Raw genomic sequence first — 6,049 nt, 5'->3', positions numbered from 1 at the left:
CAAGGGTGAATAACTCTACTGCAGTGCTGTCGCCAGCGCTCGGTGGAGCCGATACTGGCGACATGCAGCTCCTGGCAATGCAGGCATTAACTGCCATGGGAAGTTTACTATAAATGTATTTACAACAGTCACTACTACCACGCGGGAACATTGCGCAATTACAAGACTACGACATACCTATACCTCCGTACATATCCTAGATTACCGTACCATGAATGAAGGGGAAATAGATCTACATATCCCCATTTTGTGGAAACGGTGCAACCTCAGATTGTTGCCCGTGGAATATAGTGACCGAGCTTGACATTTTTTCGAACAACAGGAGTATATTTCCAATACCGTGTTTACTAAGGTTGTATAGTCTAACCATCGATCTCTTTTAATCCAAATTCCATATACACATTATCGCTATATTCTTCTCCATATATTGCATATATATTCTTCCTCCTCCCCCTTCCAGTTGAAGCAATCGTCTTATAACGACGCTAGCATCTAATTCCCCCGGCCATGATGATCTAACATGATGTCATTCTTTGATGTAACGTCATTCGATTCATTAACCTTCCGTATGTCGTGTATAAAATTGACGGGGAAGATTTATAACCTATCAGGGCGAAAATATCGGGTTCATACGATACCCTAGGACAAAATCACTGTATCACGGTAACATGGCGTCATGAACAATGCTATGATGTCACGTTTCTTCTTTGACGTTGCGTCCTTCATACGGCGACGGCGGGCAGCCAGCCTATGTTTGGAAGTAGATTTGGGTGTATGTTTTCAATTTGACGACTTCGGTATTGAACAGAACATTTAACGAGTGCCCATATCAAAGTATGTTTACGACACTCGTGCCTAAATATCGGTAGATCTATATCCCTCGCTTACCCTCGGGAAATAATTAAGGAATAAACAACGAGGTACGAGTGATTACAGGAATTAAGCCTGAGTTGACATAATGTTCACAGTGCCGAGGATGGTTGTCGTTTAAATTTCCCAACATTTAATCGTTGTCTTTCCCCCCAAATGACAGGTTTTTGTCAAAGAGTGTTTCAACACTACACTGACTTGAACAAATAAAGTTTTAGCTGTTGTTAAGATCCATGATATTGCATTAAAAAGATCATATTAACATAATTATTTCATAACAGATGCTTTTGTTGTATTTTATAGCGATTTTACTAGGTACTATTTGCCATAGCGAAGATTATGTTGTTACCGCTGGAGAAGTTAGGTTTAATACGCGCGTGAATGCGTACTGAGCGGGTACGATGATCCATTCAGCAATAATTGCACAGGTGTTTCTTCGTTTTAATATTTATACGTCTTTACACTATATATATTGAAGTTGATCTGAAATACGGGGAATTGTTGGTTCAGAGGAATCTCAACATAACTATGGACCACATTGAAATGAATGTTTAGTATTGGCGGAGCCGGTTGATGGGGTTCGACACCTCCTACCCACACCCTTTGAAAATTTCTAGATCCGCCTATGATTCCCAAGTTGAAACAAATTAAGGCAGAAAAAACACAACAAAGCATTTTTTTTGTCTCAGTTGACATTTCTATTCTACCGCGTTAACAAAATAATGCATCACAAATGGTTATATAAGACTGAATTGAGGTACATATTCAAAGGCAAAAATAATAAAAATACCTCGTGATTATTGCCATAAAGATAGAGATGGCAATAATGCCTCCACTAAAACACTGGAAAAATATGAAAAATATCCTCTAACTGAGTATCCAGGGTAAGAATGAGCTTCACACTATTTCTGCATCTTCTCGAAACCTGAGATGTAATGAGAGATGAGAGGCAAGAGCTAGCTCTCCGTATGTACCTAAAACAAGGCTTCTTCAACTCCCTGTTTTAAACTATAATCAAACTATAATGTAAAAAAAGGCCCATCCATAGGGACGTAGCACCCCGAAGTACCTCCGAGAATTCGAGAGGTAGTCGAAATATAACACAAGGCTGGCCTCCAGTGAATATCTACATAATACACTTGGATTACACTTTATCACAGTTGGAACTTTGTTACACAGAGAATGGCACTGTCACAAGTCAGCTGGAGAAAATCAATCACCCGGCCATTACAGAACTATCCAAGTGGAACACTTCATATATGTTCACCAGTAGATAATCAATCACCCGATATATCTAGGTAGAACACTTCATATCTGTTCACCTGGAGGTAGTCGATCACCTGGCCATTGCAGAACTGTCTAGGAAGAACATTTCATATATGTTCATCTGGGTGTTAGTCATTCAGTTTGGGCAAATGACCTCAGAGCCATTGCTAAGGCAGGTATTTTACAACAAAGAAACAATACATCAAGATCACAAGGAAAATATTTCTATACAAATTGTTTTATGTTACAGTGAAGCAATTATCGATCAGTTATTAACATCAACAGTTCGTGTTGTCGAAATATTTGAATTACACCCAATTGATCAGTAACATGGATGGCATTTTGAACTTAAACGTAAGAAAAAAAACATTACTTTAACTTGTGAGTTACTCATTTTTACGCCACCTTTAACAATATTCCAGCAATCTCACGACGGGGACACTGTAACCTGTGACAATATCGGTGGTGATATAGTAAAGATTAACAAAGTTACCTCCCTTGCCCTACTGCGATAAGCTTGCATTTTCTCGTGCGTTTATCTAGTACGGCATCGAGCTTGTTATATTGTGCCAGACACATAACGACACTCTGACACTGTACTGCTCCGTTTTCCTACATGGATTTACAACGTAATCGATATTGCCGAAAGAGATTTTATCAATATTTTATAGTCGAAAACATATCACCAAATTATTTAGCCGTTGCATGATTACTTCTTAAAGTTCACGGGTTTGGTGCACATGAGTGTGTGTTAGTGTGTGCGTTCGAGCGTATGATGTATATGTGTGGGTATGCGTGTTTGTGAGCGTGTACGTGCACACGTGCGTGTGAGTGAGCTGAAAAAACGCATCCTCTTTAAGAAAGTGGTTATTACCTTGTGACATTTTGGGCTACGAAAACAGTCAAGTCAAATATATGGACCAGTTTTGAGTTGTCATGACCGACAAGTGTTAAGTCTTAATCACGTGGTCCCACAATCAGGCGTTGTCAGCATGTACTTCCTGTAGTCAGCTGGGATGGAGAGGTCGTATAAAACTGTCGCAGTGCATGGGTCTCATTACGAGTAGGAACTTATGTCTGCCTGAGTAGGGTTCGTGTTCTAAAATTTGTACTCTTCTCCTGTTGCATGTCATCGTATCTGTGATATATAACACGGCGCCTGTCATTCTGCTTTAACGTGTTTTAGTGTGTGCGGATTGCAGCTAATTAACTCATCGGTGACTTGTCATTACAACACATGTAAAGTACTTTGTATTACCCTCTTGAGACAAAATAAATCCCCCCTTTTGAGAATGTCTGTAACCGTACAATTGCTGGGGGCGATTTCAGAATCGAAAAGTACGTGTACTAAATCTTAAAGACATAATTTACACGAAATCCATTACAAACAAATATTTCTGTAAAAAAGTAACAACCTCTGTCGCGCCAATCACTATACATCCAGCAGTGACTGGGTACCCGGTAGGATGGGTTTGTAATGGGAAACCAGAGTACATGCATACTTCCTTGTCGGATGTGAATTGGCTACGCGTGCACACAGAGCGTGAGTCTGCTGAATCTGGCCAATATGGGATCAAGGTTAAATACAAATCACATGGACAAGGTGATCTAGAGATTACAGTCCCAAGCAATGATACTAGGAATTAGAATCAGCAACTTGATGTCCTTATTTTGATAGCTTGTTTGTGTATCCCGACCGTGACATGATTTTCACAATATCCATATATAAATTAACTATTAACTTGAATCTTTTGACGATTTTAACAATTAAGGTCCAAGCAAGCACTCACACCCTCAAATACTTACGCGTATAGGCGCATGTGATTACCACAGTGTCACAATGTAAGTCGTGGGCAGCGGTCACATCCGGGTGTAAAGTTTGTAATTACAGTATGTGCACTTTCCTTTTCTGTACTGAAAAGACGGCAGTCCTAAACGGCCTGACAGGCATTCAGAACAAACTGTAACACCTCAGACGACTCCCGGGCTACCCCTCGAGTATCAGTAATGTTCCGATCTATTGGGCTGTTTTCTTTGTGAGAAGACTTTTGTACTCGGAAACAGTACAATTAGCGAAGTGTTCGAGGTATGAAACGGAACGCACGAAGTCTGTGTATCATTCTCACAATTCTTTTGAAAGTCATTTTTCATGTGTTAGCCAGTAGCTATTTCGCATATAGCGAGTTACGCTGTTTACATCGATCGCTGGATTGTCGAGTCCATATTAATTCGTATATAAACAGACCGCATCCATTTAGAATGTTGCTGCATGGGGCGTAAACAGCAAAGTGACGTCACACAATGACAGAGTCACAGAGTTTGCCCACCCGATTCTGTTTGTCGCCTTAAGCGGGCTCGATAGGGTAGCGTAGATGTCAAACCGTTCACAGTTACGTCCGGGTTTGCTTCCCAACGAACAGCGTTGCATTTGCACATGCGTGGCTTAGGTGTGCAGGGGATATTTTTACAACGGTAATTCTGGTCATACATTCAGTAAATGTGATTTGCGTGACAATAACTCATTGAGCATCTTCTTGTAAATTTAAGTATCTACAAACAACATTTATTAAATTTAAATAGTTTATTTTCAAATTGTAAAATTTGACAAATATGATCATGTAAATAAATATATCTCGATCTAAAACAGGGTGCAAATGTAAAAAGTGATTGTATTAAGTGAAAGACATGATTGTACGAAACAAATATGTTTCAGCATTGACAGATAACCCAGGGGTGATGGTAAAAATCTGTAAGAACAAAAACAGTATGACATTAACAAAACATGTTATCAACATCGCGAAGTGTAACACCCGAACAACCCATGGTCACCCTTCACAAAGCGATCGTCGCGCTCAGATGATCGTAACTCTCATACTTTAATATAGACTTACGACAGCCGTAGCGCAACGATGTTGATGTTGCATGTGTGATGTTGCATGTGTGAAACGGGTGCCTGGCCTTTGTCCTACGCGGACGCCGTGGTTTTATGTTCCATGTTGTCTGTCACCGGGAACCATACGGGTATTGGTTATAATATTGTTGCTTCTTGGTAAGGGGGTGTCGGTTCTTTTTCAACCGACCGAGAGTGAAACGGACTAACGAAATATTTGTACGTCTGACCAAAACAATTCATCGTTTCCTCTAATTCCCAAGACTTAACTCATATATCCTCAATACCCATACCAGTCCTTATAGCGTGCCTCAAGCCAGAAGAGTTTCAGTTTTGTTTTGCGCCGCACTTAGCGATATTCCAGGTATATGTCGGAATCAGAAAAGTTGGTTTACATACTTAAAGGTAAATCATGTAATTGTTTAATTGTGGAAGAGCAGTGATGAATGACCAGAGTCAGTCTCTGCTTGCAGAAGTGTTGTTGTAAACAGCCAGAAGAAAACATCCCACCACCGGGCTTAATCTTGTACAATACATCAGTTCATATGTTATTGCAGGGCGTGTCACAAACGATCAGTACTATAGCTGTCGTTGGACACAATTAAAAAAGTACCCTTTCAGCATGTAAATAAAAGGACCATATTGCCTTGCATAGACGGTATTGCCGACATGTACTTGCCCATGGCTTCCCTCAACACCCCCCTTCCCCCGACACATAACGACGCATAGTGAAAACGTACATATCTGAGCAGTATTCATCAATGAATTGTTGTAGATGGTTAAACAATAGTAAGGATGGTGTATGCATATTTGGTAAAATCACAAAACATGTAGACAAACGGAGTGATAATGATAACGAATAATCATTTTGTCTCTAATGTTTATCGCCAAGCCCAGCAGCATTTCAGCTTTGTGACGCCGGTCGAAACTGAACTGGACATTCCAGTGATTGACATCATGAGCATCGGTAGAGTCACCTAGGATACAATAACACGCATCGACCACGTCATCGCCTGACGAGCC

This window comes from Haliotis asinina, chromosome 3 (genome assembly GCF_037392515.1).
Source record: "Haliotis asinina isolate JCU_RB_2024 chromosome 3, JCU_Hal_asi_v2, whole genome shotgun sequence".
In the NCBI taxonomy this organism is placed as follows: Eukaryota; Metazoa; Mollusca; class Gastropoda; order Lepetellida; family Haliotidae; genus Haliotis; species Haliotis asinina.
The sequence above is the reverse complement of the archived record's forward strand: the minus strand, read 5'-3'. Positions refer to the sequence as shown.